This window comes from Petaurus breviceps, unplaced genomic scaffold, assembly GCF_028583685.1.
Source record: "Petaurus breviceps papuanus isolate PSGF00001 unplaced genomic scaffold, PetGlider_PUasm1.0 90692, whole genome shotgun sequence".
Lineage (NCBI taxonomy): Eukaryota > Metazoa > Chordata > Mammalia > Diprotodontia > Petauridae > Petaurus > Petaurus breviceps.
In genome coordinates, this window is record NW_027187313.1 from 9,729,886 (window position 1) to 9,744,541 (window position 14,656).

Below are 14,656 nucleotides of genomic sequence, written 5' to 3' on the forward strand. Positions count from 1 at the left end.
ATGTAGTCAACAGTCTGGTCAAAAAGAAGAACCATAGATCCCATCTAAGGAAACATCTAGGTCCCCTCTGCCCAAAGTTATCAGAACTCTGCACTGTCATTTACTTCTATAGTCACAACAACTAAAGCCAAAGAGCAGATGCTTCTGTTTAACTAAAATGATCAGAGAATGTGATATTCTAGTTCATTGTCCATATGGTTCACTGTCCAACAGTCATAGTCTATAGCACATAACTAAATGCATCACTGGTCACAGACTTAGGAAACAAAACACACAGCATAGTCATCAGTATTTCACAATGCCTCAGGTCATAACTCTGAAAATGTAAAACAACATAGTTATAGGCATTGCAGGAAATTGGGCTGAATCTCTGTGGTCATGCTCTGAAAGTAGCTTTTTACAAAATAAAAAACCCCATGACACTGGCTTGCTTGTTTGTAATTTCGTATTTTGTAAATGACAAAACCAGAGTCCAAGGGGATGGAGGAATATAACTTGAGTTTTTCAGTTTTCTGAATTGTAGATAAATGGAATTTTATCATAGTTAATATTTGTTGAACAGCATTATGTAATCCACATGACAGCTAGACTGCAAAACTATTATACAATTTTGTCTACATACAACACAGCATAAATCATTTCTAATTCTGCAAGGAAAAATTGAATTCAAGTTATACCTATAATGCAATATTTAACACATTGAACAGATTATGTCCTGGAGTTTTCAGTTGGAATATATAAAATCAGGGGACTTCATTCAAAAGGTATTTTGCCTGAAATAACAGTCTGCTAATGTGCTCAGTGACACAATGGTTAATATGGTAACAGGGATCAGAATATTCACAGAACCTTCTTAAAGTAGGATACAGTCAAAAGGATGGAAGAAAGGGACCAGGACCTGGGGCCAAGAGATATGGGTTTAGTTCTGGGGTGGCCACTATCTCTGTTACCTAGAGCAAGACCTGTCTAGGACTCAGTGTCTTCTGTCAAACGGGGGTATTAAATTCATCAACAAGTGTTTATTAAACATGAACTACTTGCCAGGAAGTGTGCTAGGCAGATACAAAGACAAAAATGAGACTGCTCTTACTATCAAGGATCTTACATTCTACTTGATGGCAAAACATGTACACAGTCGAGATGCAACACTAAAAATTGGGGACTCACTAAAGGTCTCTTGTAGAAGACAGCCCTTTGATGATTCTGGGGAGGAATAAACATTCCAGGAAGCAGGGTCATGCAAGGATATTGTTGCAGACAAAGAGAGCAAGATGTGAAAAGGCACAGGGTTGGGGGAAGGGGATGGTGATTCTCTGTGTCGAGAACAGAAAGTAAAACAATTTGGCTGGAATGTAGCATTGTGAGGGTTAGTGGGGTTTAAGCATCCTGCAAAAAGCAGCTGAAACAAGAGTATGAAGCCCTTTAAAAGTCAAAAACATTTTACTGTACCTTGGGTGCTGTGGGGAACCACTGAAGCTTAGGTTTTTGTTTTGTTTTGTTTTGGGGTTTGGGGGATTTTAGGAAAATCAATTTTCTATCTGTGTAGAGGACAGATTGAATCAGGGAAAAAAATTGAGGCAAGGAGCACAATTAGGAATATAGTGAAAGAGAAGAGAGGTGACCAGGGCCTGCCTCAACTGAGGAGATTCTGAAATGAGTGAAGACAAAGGGACAAATGTGGAGATTTGGGGGCAGTAAAATTCATAAAAACAGACAATTGGAGGGATATGGAGGTGGTGAATAAGAGGAGACAAAGATGATGCCAAGACTGCAAATCTGGGTGACTGGAAAGATAGTGGTGCTTTCAAAAGAAATAAGAATGTTAAGAATTGGGGTGGACTTTGGGGAAGGGAGATGACAAGTTCTATTAGGCATGTTAGGTTTGAAACTTGTAAGGGAATCCAGATGGAGATGTTTTAACAGGCAGTTGGAGATGTGGGACTGGATATCAGGAAAGAATTAAGGACTGTAAATGTAGCTTTGTGAGTCACCTGCACATAAATGATAAAGAGCAACAAGAGAGAGAATGTGTGTAAAGGTGAATAATAAACATAGACCCATAGGTACATACAGTCTCACCTAAAGAGAAGGATATGAATAATGGTCCTTCCAAAACAGAGAAACATGGGTCGCACAGGTAGGAGTAGACCAAGAAGAGGTTATGAAAATCCAGAGAGAGAAGAGTGTCCAGATTGTGGAGAATGGTGGATATTGTCAACCACTACAAAGGCTAACTCACAAAAGGCCAACATGTTTAGGAGTTATCTTTGGCGACCTTAGAGAGAAATTTCAGTAAACGTAATGGAGATAGAAGTCAGATGGCCAGGGATTGACAGCTGGGTGAAAGATAAAAAAACAGAGGCTAAGGACAGAATCAGCTTTTTCTAGTAGCTCCTTTGCCCTTGTCAAATTCTATTTATCTTCTATTAGATGGTAAGCTCCTTAAAGGCAGAAATTGTGTGATGGGGCCTGAGCCAAGATGTCAGAGTAGAAGCACAAACTTGGCTTGGGCTCTAGCTCCAAACAATTCTAATACCTGTAAAAAAATGACTCAACAATTTTTAAAGCTACAGAACCCACAAAGTGAAAGAGAAAAACAGACCTCCCGCTGAAGACAGCCAGCAGGCCAACAGGAAAGGTCTATGGCAACACGCTGGGAGCCGAGCGCAGTCCTGAAGGAGATGTGCGGTTCCAGCCCCAGGGAGGCCCCAACCTGCAGTGTCCACAGCAGACTTCAGGAGAGTGAATAATCAGCAGCTATGGCAGCTTCCAGATATCTCAACACATAAACGCCAAAGTAAAAGGTCAGTGTGGAACTTTGTTGGAATAGGCATAGAAGGAAGAGTGTAGTAGAAGGAAGAGTGTAGTCCAGCTGCTGCCCCCCGGGGCGAAAACCAGCAGAGGTGCAGTGACTATGTCACATGGCTGCCTCAGGAGCTCCTGGCCTGAAGAGAGTAGGGGGACCAAGCAACCATGCAGAGGGTAATCACTCTTGCTTTAATATACTTGGATCTAGATCATAGTCTTGGGTGGTGGTCCTGGGGTGTGTGATCAGTGAGCCAGAGCTTGTGAGGGCTGTAGAGGCAGTGCTCTCTTAATAGCTCCAGCAGCTGCAAAAACCCCAGCAATCTATGACAAAGCTCTCTCCATTCTAGAAGCAGAGTTCTACCGTGGCAAAAAGTTCAAGGGTCAAGAAATTGGCTGGCAATATGAGCAAGCAGAGGAAGCAGAAACAGACCACAGAATCCTTTTGTGGGGACAAAAAGAACCAAGGCATGGAGTGGGAGGAAGACAGCAAAGTCAGAACTTCTGCATCAAAACCCTCCAAGAAAAATATGAATTGGTTACAGGCCATGAAGGAGCTCAAGAGGGATTTTGAAAATCAAGTAAGAGAAGTGGATAAAAAATTGGGAAGACAAATGAGAATGATGCAGGAAAATTGTGAAAAGTGAGCCAAAAGCCTGCTAAAGGAGACCCAGAAATACACTGAAGAAAATAACACCCAAAAAATAAACTAACTCAAATGGCAAAAGAGGCCCAAAAACCAATGAGGAAAAGAATACCTTAAACAGTCAAATTTGTCAGATGGAAAAGGAATTACAAAAATTCACTGAAGAGAATAACTCCTTCAGAATTAGACTGGAGCAACTGGAAGCTAATAACTTTATGAGAAATCAAGATACTCTAAAACAGATCCAAACAAATGAAAGAATAGAAGTCAATGTGAAATACCTCATGGGAAAAACCACTGACCTGGAAAATAGATCCAGGAGAGATAATTTAAAATTTATTGGACTACCTGAAAGCCATGATCAAAGAAAGAACCTAGAAATTATCCTCCAAGAAATTCTCAAGGAAAAGTGCCCTGATGTTTTAGAACCAGAGGGCAAAATAGAGGTTGAAAGAATCCAGCGATCACCTCCTGAAAAAGATCCCAAAAAGAAAACTCCTAGGAATATTATAGCCAGGATCCAAAATTCCCAGATCAAGGAGAGAATATTACAAGCAGCCAGGAAGAAACAATTTGAATATTGTGGAAACACAATCAGGATAATACAGGATCTGGCAGCTTCTACACTGAGGGATCGAAGGGCCTGGAATATGATATTCTGGAGGTCAAAGGAGCTAGGATTAAAACCAAGAATCACCTACCCAGCAAAACTGAGTATCATGTTTCAGGGGAAAATATGATCATTCAGTGGAATAAAGACTTTCAAGCATTCTTGATGAAAAAACCAGAGTTGAATAGAAAATTTCACATTCAGATACAAGAAGCAAGAGAAGCATGAGAAGGTAAACAGGGTAAAGAAATCATAAGGAACTTATCAAAGTTGAACTATTAACATTCCTACATAGAAATATGATAATTATAACTGATGAAACTTTTCTCAATATGAAAATAGTTGAAGGGAATAGAAATATATATATATATATATATATATATATATATATATATATATATGTCTTTATCAGAGGGTATACGGGCATATGAATACATATGTGTATGTGTGTATATATGTTTACAGGTATACATAGATAGAGAGCACAGGACCAATTTAATAGGAAGGGATGATACTTAAAAGGGGAAATTAAGAGGTGAGAGAGGAATATAATGAGAGGAGATGGGGAGAGACAGAATGGGGTAAACTATCTCATATAGAAGAAGCAAGGGAAAATGGTTACTATGGAGGGGAATAATAGGAAGGCAAAAGGGAATGGGTCAACCTTATTCTCATTGAATCTGGCTCAGGGAGGGAATGAAATACATACTAAATAGGGTATCTCACCCTACAGGAGAGTAGGGGGAAGGGGATAAGAGGGGGAATGATGGAAGGTAGGGCAGGCTGGGGGGGAGGGAAGTTGGAAGCACTCACTTTTGAAAAGGGATGGGATCAAAGTAGAAAATAGAACAAGTGGGAGGTGGGATAGGAGGAAGGGAAATATAGTCAGTCTTTTACAATATATCTACTATGTTAATCTTTTGCATTAGCTACACATGTACAACCTATACTGAACTGCTTATCTTCCCAGTAAGGGTAGGTTACAAGTGAGGAAGAGAATGAATCTGGAATTCAAAGTTTTAAAATCAAATGTTTAAATATATATACTATTATTAATACTATTTTACATGTAATTGGGAAATAAAATATACAGGCACTGGGGCATAGAGATCCACCATGCCCTACTGGAAAAGTCGAAGGGGATATGGGAGAAGATATGGGAGGGAGCAGATTGGAGGAGGGGATATCCCATGGGACTGCTATTTTTGGGTGGTGGGTAGGGGAAAAACGGGCAGATTTTGTAACTCAAAATCTGATGGAAATGAATGATGTAAATCAGAAGTTAATAAAGCATTCGAAAAATGAAAAAAAAAAATCTCGTTGGCTCCATTAAGAAACCAGCCTGTCACAGCTGGTGCAATTTCCAAATGAAATAAAAAAAGTGTTACTGGTACAATATAGATGCATTACATAAAATAAAAAAGAAATTGTAAGGAACTTATTAAAGTTAATCTATTCACATTCCTACATGGAAAAATGATAATTGTGACTCATAAGACTTATTCCCAGAAGGGAATATATAGAGGAGGGTGTATGTGTATATAAATGTATATGTGAGTGTGGGCATATATATGGTCATGTATACATAGACAGAGGGCACAGAATGAGTTGAATATGAAGGGATAATATCTAAAAAATAAAATTAAGAGGTGAGAGAGGAATTTATTGGGAGAAGGAGAAAGGGAGAAACATATTAGGGTAAAATATCTCATAAAAGAGGCAAGAGAAAACTGTTACAATGGAGGTGAAGAACAGGAAGGTGAAAGGGAATGGGACAACTTTACTCTGATTGAATTTGGCTTAAGGAGGGAATAACACACACACTCATTTGGGTATCTTACCCTACAGGAAAATGGGGGGGGGGGGATAGGGGATAAGAGGGAGGAAGATAGAAGGGAGGCCAGATTGGGGGAGAGGGTAATTAGAAGCAAACATTTTTGAAAAGGGATAGGGTCAAAGGAGAAAATTAGAATAAGTGGGGGGTGGGACAGGATGGAGGGAAATATAGTCTTACACAATATAACAATTATGGAAATGATCTGGGTAACTACACATGTACAACCTATATTGAATTGCTTATCTTCCCAGTGGGGACAGGTGAGGAGGGAAGAAGGGAAAAAATCTGGAACTCAAAGTTTTAAAAACAAATGTTTAAAAAAAAAATTGTTGCAGGCCCTGGGGTATAGAAATCCATCTTGCCCCACTAGAAAGTTGGGGGGGGGGGGTAATGGGGAAGGGTATAAGAGAGAACAGATTGAGGAAAGGGGTATTCAGTAGGCTTGTTATTTTGAGGTGGGATAGGGGAAAGATGGGGAAAAAACTGTAACTCAAAATTTTGTGGAAATGAATGCTGAAAACTAAAAATAAATTAATTTAATAAAAAAACAAACAAAATTTTAAAGGCAGAAATTGTGTTATTTTTCAGTTTTGTACCCCTTTTCACATTGGGAATAGTAAATATTCATTGAATTTATTGAATCCCCACTGCTATCAACCTAGTTCAGGCCCTCCTTACCACTTATCATGACTATTACAATTTGCCTCCTAACTGATCTTGAATCATTCCTTCCCTCTACTAAAATTAAATAAAGAAGCAATCTTAATGTACTGATCAAATCAAGTTACTCTCCTATTCAAAAGCTTGCAGTGACTCCACTGTAAGCACTGCTTTTCCAACAAAGTAAAATGCAAATGAGCTGTTCATCTGTTATCGCTGTGTTTACTCAGTGATAACAAAGATAAGAATTGCTAACATTCACTGCACCATTTGATCCTACCAGTCCTGTCAGATAGGTGCTATTCCTTTTTGCAGATGGAAAAACTGGGGCTGTAAGAGATGGAATGGCTTCCCACACAGCTAATAAATGTCTGAGGCAGGACTTGATCTCAAATTGCAGCACTCCCTAGTACACCTTCTAGCTGCCTCTAGTGAAATCCCTTAAAGCACTTTATGTGCTTAAATATGAGGATATTGACATTTGCTCCAGATCAGTTGCATTCACCACAGGTCTCTTCTCTGCATTACTCTTTCCTTAATGACTGCAGTTAAGTGTTCCAAGATTCACAATCATGAGATATTGCCAGGAGAATATTTGCATTGAAAAGATGGGTCTTTGCACCTGGGCACAGCCTGGGATCATTACAAGCACGATACAGTTTGGGAAGCATATTCTACTGCTTTCTGTTCCTCCTTTTCAGTTGTGAGTCCAACTCATTACACACATGCAATTCCATGCTAGAGCTACATATTGATTTATTATCATAGTCTACTACCTAATTGTGGAGCTTGATACTATCAGCACAGAAATCAAGTTAAAACAAGACCATCTAGAAAACTAATGCAGTGGCGTTCAAATGGGGGGTGCAATACAATCGGCTGGAGGAAGCAAAGAAATTCGTAAAGCTAAGGCGAGGGGTAGAACAATTGAGAGCACTCGGACACCAATACTAGTCTTTGTTATTCTCCTTCCTGCTTCCTGGGCACGATACAGACTGACAGCCCTGGACAGTCAGATGCATTCCTCTCCAGGCAGACTAGTAGACACACTAGAATTTCATTTTTTAATTTAATTTATTTCATTCTGAAATTAAGAAATAAAACAAGCATTTCCATAACATGGTAGAACAGGAAAAAAAGATGATCATACATGAAACTGCAGATCTATTATGTACAACTTGCTATTCCTTTTAAAAATATAATAAAGCTATTGTGTAATTTTTAAAATCCCTCCCTCCCCCAAAGACTGCTACCATTAGGCACAATCATATAGATATATAGAGGTATATGCATGTATATATATATATACACATACATATATGCATGCACGTGTATATTTAAACCATTTTATACATAGTTTGATTTATCAGTTCTTACTCTGGATGAAGATAATGTCTTCCTTCACATGTAGTTAATTTGGGCATTTATAATAGCCAAATGACATAATCACTCAAAGTTCTTAAAACAATATTATTGTTACTTATACAATGTTCTCTTGGTTCTGCTAATTTCCCTCTTTCATTATTTCATGCAAGTCTATTGGAACCACTAACCTAAAAGATTATAGGTTCATGGAGTTGGACCTGGAAAGGGACATTTGAGGTCATTCTTCATTTTACATATGAGGAAACCAAAACCCAGAGAAGTCAAGTGCCTCCACCCCAAATCACATGAATAGAAAGTACCAGATGTAAGTATTCTGTTTTGAAATCCAGAGGTCTTTCTATCATACCACAATGATTTGACAGCCAAATGAACCGATGGGATCTCAGGCTAGACTGAGAGCTGTAGTGCTTATGACAAGGTGATAGTTCCATCACATTCTGTCCTAGTCAGACAAGAGGTGGAGTACTGTGTTCATTTCTGGGTGCCATATGTTAGGAAGGACAGTGGTAAGCTGGAGAATTTACAAAGGTATGTTACCAGGATAATGAAGAGTCCTGAGATCACACCATAAGATAATCTGTTGAAGGAAATGGGTATAAACATATTGGGAAAGACAAGATTTAGCAGGAGCCAGATATCTCTCATGTGGAAAGGGGATCAGACATAACTTCAAGGGGTGTGTGACTAAACAATAGGATGTTGGGTCACATCTTCCTTCTACAATAGCTAATATGAGGTTTGTCTCCAACACAACCCAACCTATTCTTAACCCATCAGTTCCCAACATTACCTTACTGTCTGCCTCCTTCCACTGCACAAACTCTTAATCTCCCCTTCATCCCTCTTAGCTTTCCATTCTAGGCATTGACACCTCAGGGAAATAATAACCTAACACTGTTGAAGCACCCAGAAAACGCACTGAGCAAGTGTAATTAAGAAAACCTCTGTGCCTCCCCACCCCAAACATACTCACGCCTCAACATCTAGATCAACTCACTGACCACAACAATGCCACAACTTCCTCCCCCTGCAGTCTGGTCTCCACACAACTGCCAAAGCAGCTTCTGTCAAGCACAGGTCTGACATATCACTCTCTACTTAGTACACTCCTATTCCAATTGATCTAGGATCAAATATACACTCCTTTGCCTGCCTTTAAGGATCTTCATGTCCTGACACCAACCTATCTTTCCAATCTTCTTGCTGTACCTCACATTCATTAAAAAAAATCACAACCAAAATATAATAAAAGTGAAGAGGAAATTAAGTCATGATGCCATCCATTCATCAGAACCACATAGAGAAGAAAGGGTTTATAATGAAAACTTTCTGTCAAAATGAAATCAGAGACAATTTACTTTGGATTCTTTTTTTTTTTTGGGGGGGGGGGGGTTGGTACGATGTGCGGTGAATATCTGGGATGTGTGGACAGAGTGCCAGGCCTGCAGTCAGGAAGACTCATCTTCCTGAATTCAAATCTAGCCTCAGGCATTTACTAGCTGTGTGACTCTGGGCAAGTCAATTAACTGTTTGCCTCAGTTCCTCATCTGTAAAATGAGCTAGAGAAGGAAATGGCAAACCACTCCAGTATCTTTGCCAAGAAAACCTCAAATGGTTTCTCAAAGAATTGAACTGAAAAACAATGGGGAAGATTTATACATAGAGAAACATGATTCCTCTTTAAAAGCTTTATGGTTACTGAAAGTTATTGCCTATTACTTGGTTGTTATATATCTTTCAATTAAAAATATTTTCAAAAGAAATCCATCTACTTGACAAGATATATTAAGGAAATTACTGAAAAAATAATTACTAACAAACAACTATTATTTCAAAGTAAGCCTTATTGGGGTAGCTAGGTGGTGCAGTGAGTCAGGCCCTGGAGTCAGGAAGAACTGAGTTCAAATCCAATCTCAGACACTTAACATTTACTAGCTGTGTGACCTTGGGCATTTCACTTAACCCCAATTGCCCTGCCTTCTTCCCTCCAAAACCAAAAAAAAATAGTAAGCCTTATTCCCCCATAGATATACATAGCAGTTTTTAAAAAAGCATATTTAAGAAAGCATATTCAGTCTCATTGTTATCACTAATATCACAAAAGGATATTTTGTACCATTAATAACATCTTAAAAACATTATTCCATCTTAATGTCATCTTTTTAATGTCTATTTTATATCAATGTATATAATCAAATTCACATATAAATTTCAATGCATATAATACACTAATATAGTAGGATGTATAATTAATAAATAAATATGTATATATTAGAGGTATGTGCTCAAAAACTTTTACTGATAGAAGTGAGCAATTGAAAGAGTTTGAAGATGATTATTCTAGATTCATAAGGGGATGTTTTCTTACATGGAGAGTCTCTCGCTTTCAAGCCATGCTATACAAATCTGATAAATCAATCTTCCTAGAGTATAATCCTTTTCTCCAAAACCATCAATGGCTTCCCACTGTCTACCAAATTAACTATGAATGCTTTTACTTTCAACACCTTTTATGCTCAGTCCAAGTCTATGTTCTTTGGGGTCTGATCTGCAGTTACTCACTAGCCTGCTTATTGCTCCTAGAACCAGCTACACTGTCCTGCCTTCATGCCTTCACTACTGCATCCACATAAAGTACCCTCCTTTCCTATCTCTTCCTATGAAAATCCCACTCATCCTTCAAGGTCCAGAAAAGATGGACCTTGGAGTAAATCCAACACAAACAGCAGAGGAAAAAGTGACTGAGCTAGAGTTGAAGTCTATGTGAAAAGTGAAGAAAAAAGAATAGAAAATGACTCCAAAATTATAAACCTAGAGAGGGAAAATGATGAGCACAGTTTTTAGATCTTCATTTGTCAATGAGATGCCCACAGATAGATCTTAATATTTTTTAAATAGTTCATTATGTAAATCATTAAAGTGTTCTCTTTTTAAAGAAGTTTTTAGGTACTTGCAACATGTATAAAGCTTAGACGCATTTTTGCTTGCTGCCTATGCTTGTGCATTTGAGTGGGTAAGAGCAGAGCAGTCTGTTTTCAACAAGATCAAAACAATTCAGATGTCAATCATTTTAACCTATAGAGAATTGTCAGTGCAAAATAATCATAGTGGCTCCTTGTTTATTTCTGTACTAAAATGTAGCTAGGAAAGTTTTGTATTAAAGGTGAAAGAGTCAATATTTCTCAAATTCCTCCCTATCTTGCACTTCAACCTAATCATCTTCAAATACACACACACACACACACACACACACACACACACACACACACACACCTTGGAGCTTATAGCTATAGCATCCTAACATTTAGAAATATCTCCAAATCTTATATCCAATGTTCCTTATATGTAAATGGGACCCAGGGGGGTACTCGTGAACTGAAGAAGTAATCATAATAGCTTCTCTATAGGCAATTCCCTTTTAATGTGCTAGCTGCCATTTCAACATTCTTAGAGGATGTACTTGACTCATATGGATTCAGTACCAGAGCACTGAAACTGAATCTTTATTTTAAAATGTAATGATATCATTCCATGCATTTATGGAAGCAGTCTCTCTTAATGAGCAGAATATTATCTGGTCCAGTAGAGGTGAAAAATGCTGTCCTCTTGATTGGTCTGATTCTAACCTGAAATTGCCTAATGTGCCCCTCAGTAGCCAAGGTTGCATAAGCAATGGGGTCTTATTCTTTGCTCCATTGAACAGCCACAGCATATGATGGCCAAGGTTAAGCACACTTAGCTTTCTCCTGCCCTTCTTTTAAAATAAAAGCTTTTTAACTCCAAATCTTCATATTAGTACATTTTATTCATTTCAAGGAAAGTAATGACATTAAATGATAGAGACCTGGAAGAGCTAAGTAAACATTACTCAACAAATTAATGGTATATTGACATTTGCATCTGTGTATAAAGTATTAACCACCCCTAGGGTATGAGCCCAAATAGGGAAAATCTGGAAATTGGGTCCAGCTTGAAGAAGGGTGAGAAGGGTTATCTAATTCCGAGTTAAAACACCTCAGGAAACAAAGTCGGTTCCAAGGGACATTTATAGGCAGCTTACAGAATCCCCTTTTAAAAAGAGCTCTCAGGCTATCCAGAGCCAAACACAATGGAAAAAGAATACCTTCTACAATGTCCACAAAAAGTTGTCCCTTAGCTTTGCCTGAAGACCACTAGGGAGAGGGTCCACACAGCCCCCAGAGGAAACCCACTCAATTTAGACAGAGCTCAAATTTTCAGGCCCTAATCTGCCTCTTTACAGCACCCATCCACTGCTCCTGGTTGGGCCTTCTGGGGCTGCATACAGTAAATCGAGGCCTTCCTCCATGGGACAGCCTTTCAAGTACTTGAAGATATTGTGTACCCCCTACTCTCATTCAGGTTTGACATCCTCAGGGTCAATGTCTTTTCTGTCTTTGCATCCCCAGGACCACAGTCCACAGAATGAATTCAGTCTGATCTCAGGAACCCTTGTCATCCTGGCAACCTTCATCTGGACCCTCTCCAGCTTAACAGTATTTTTCCTAAAGTGAGATATGCAAAACTGAACACCAAACTAAACTGAGAGCCATTATGGTTATCCCTATTTTGCAGATGTAGAGAGAGGTTCAGAGAGTTGAGTAATAACAGGAGACTGCCCAAAGAGGACCCAGCCCTGGGAGATAATGGTGCATGGTGAGCCAACCTCCAGGCATGCATGATGGAGGGGCCCACTCTCCACAAAGCAGGCTCAGCTAATCCATAACTGCATCTTATTTACTTATTGTGTGCCTAGGAGAAGCATGTTGACAGGCTTAGGAATCAGCACAAAGTGTGCACAGGAAAGGCACTAAATAGCCAAATTATGTCCTCAATTTTTCTGATGGTCAGTGAGGCAAGAGCTGGCATAAGATTCTGAGTCGAGAGAAAGGTAGGGTCAGTACCAGTGCCAGAGGCTCACTCCCTACCTGGGCACATACAAGGCTGTTAATGATGGAATCCTAATAAAGCTGTCCACAGTCCCAATACTCTAGCTTCATTATAGGCTTGGTGGCCCACTGCACTCACCTACCTACCCTCCCCCCCTGCCCCCACCAGTGTCCTAATTTCTTTGTATATGCCTCAATGCTCACTGCAACAACAGGTGTGTCCCTGAACTCTTAGTTCTCACAGAAACAGCAGGTGTGTCCATGTGATGGGAACCCAGCTACTGCCTCTACCTGGTCCCAGACCCATTCCCACAGAAACAGTTGTGTTCTTGTATTCAATCACAATCACATCATCCATCTAGCCCAAGACAGGACCACAATACCTAACTATCTGTCTTTATCAGACAGGACCACGATAGCTAGCCAGTTGGGGGGCAGAATGACCAGAATGCTTAACTACCGAACCATAGATGGATCCTTCCTCCATTACCTAACCCCTTAAGAAACTCCTCCTGCCTTTTTAATATTAATGATATTCCTCTATTCTATGTAAATTTATGTTATGTAATTGCATCAATACCTTATAAAAATCCATCTTGATTTCTCTAAAGTTGCTGGTTCCTTTTGGAATTTAGCCTGCTTCATGAGAGGTGTCAATCTCAATAATTTCCTATACTTGGATTAGAGGTGGTCTGGCTGAATTCTTTGAGACGTTCTACCACAACACATCATGAAACCGCAAAAGTTTTTGACATCCCTGGGTTTAAACCTCAACATTAAGACACTGCATTTAGGGTTCTGATTCTTTGTGTTTGTTATTTTTTACTCTTTCGTGCAGTATTGGAGATGGCAATAACCTTGGGAACTTTGAAAAATCAGAAAAGAAAGCCACCAGAGGTCGAGGAAAATGGAATCCATACTGGAGTTGGCCAGAAGCTGAGCTGGGCATGGAAACAAGATGGCATGTCCTAAAGCACGTCTTCTATCAGTTATTCCACACTGGGAAGTGAACTACTTGGAGTGAATGCTTTTTAGTAACAACTTTAAATTTCAGCCCACTCTTACCAGAACCAAGGTAATACAGAGGAAAATGTGCCCCAAGTTTGGTGAGGCTGCATTTGTACTTACATTCTTTCTCTATCTTCTCAATAACTATCCCCTTTAAAAGCAAGTTGATGTTAACTGGTTAAGTGATATTGGGGCACTAATCACTGGGTCAAAGAAAAATATAAAGGAAATGACAATTGTAATTGGTGATGAATATTGGGGAGAGCACACTAGAGTGAGGTTCAAGCCAATCACCTTAGAGAAGAGCATCACAGATGGTATCCCTAGGATTCTGAGAGAAAAACATGGCCCCTAGAGTTCTCGGACCCCACCTGGAGAGAGACATTAAGTCCAGAGTCTCACCACATAGGTGAGTTATTTGCTAAGGTCACCCCTCTAGTAAATGTGGAAACAGTCAATATTCTAGCCACTCCACCAGACTATCTTCTCTATCCAATTTGCAGAGTTGTCCCCATTCCCCAACTTTCTCCTTTCCATTTGAGTCACATGAATTATGCAATTTTAGTGTAATTACATAGGGGACAAAAGGCTAGTAGTGTCAGAGAGAGGAAGACTTGGATTCAAGTCATGTCCCCAATATATATTGGCTTTGAGACCCTGGCCGAGTTCCTTAAACTTTTAGAGGCTGCCTCAGGTAACTCTCTAGATGATCAGATGTAAAACAATTGCTGATCTGTACAGGTAGAGTGGAGTTTCCTAACCAGGAATCCTCTACACTGCTAAAAACACAGGACCAG

At 39.4% G+C, this 14,656-nt stretch overlaps 1 protein-coding gene across 5 annotated transcripts in view; it reads right to left on the bottom strand.

Annotated features, from left to right (window-relative positions):
* DNM3 (dynamin 3) overlaps positions 1-14,656 on the bottom strand; it is a 708,993-nt gene that overhangs the window by 595,420 nt on the left and 98,917 nt on the right. The gene's annotated exons all lie outside the window — the stretch shown is intronic.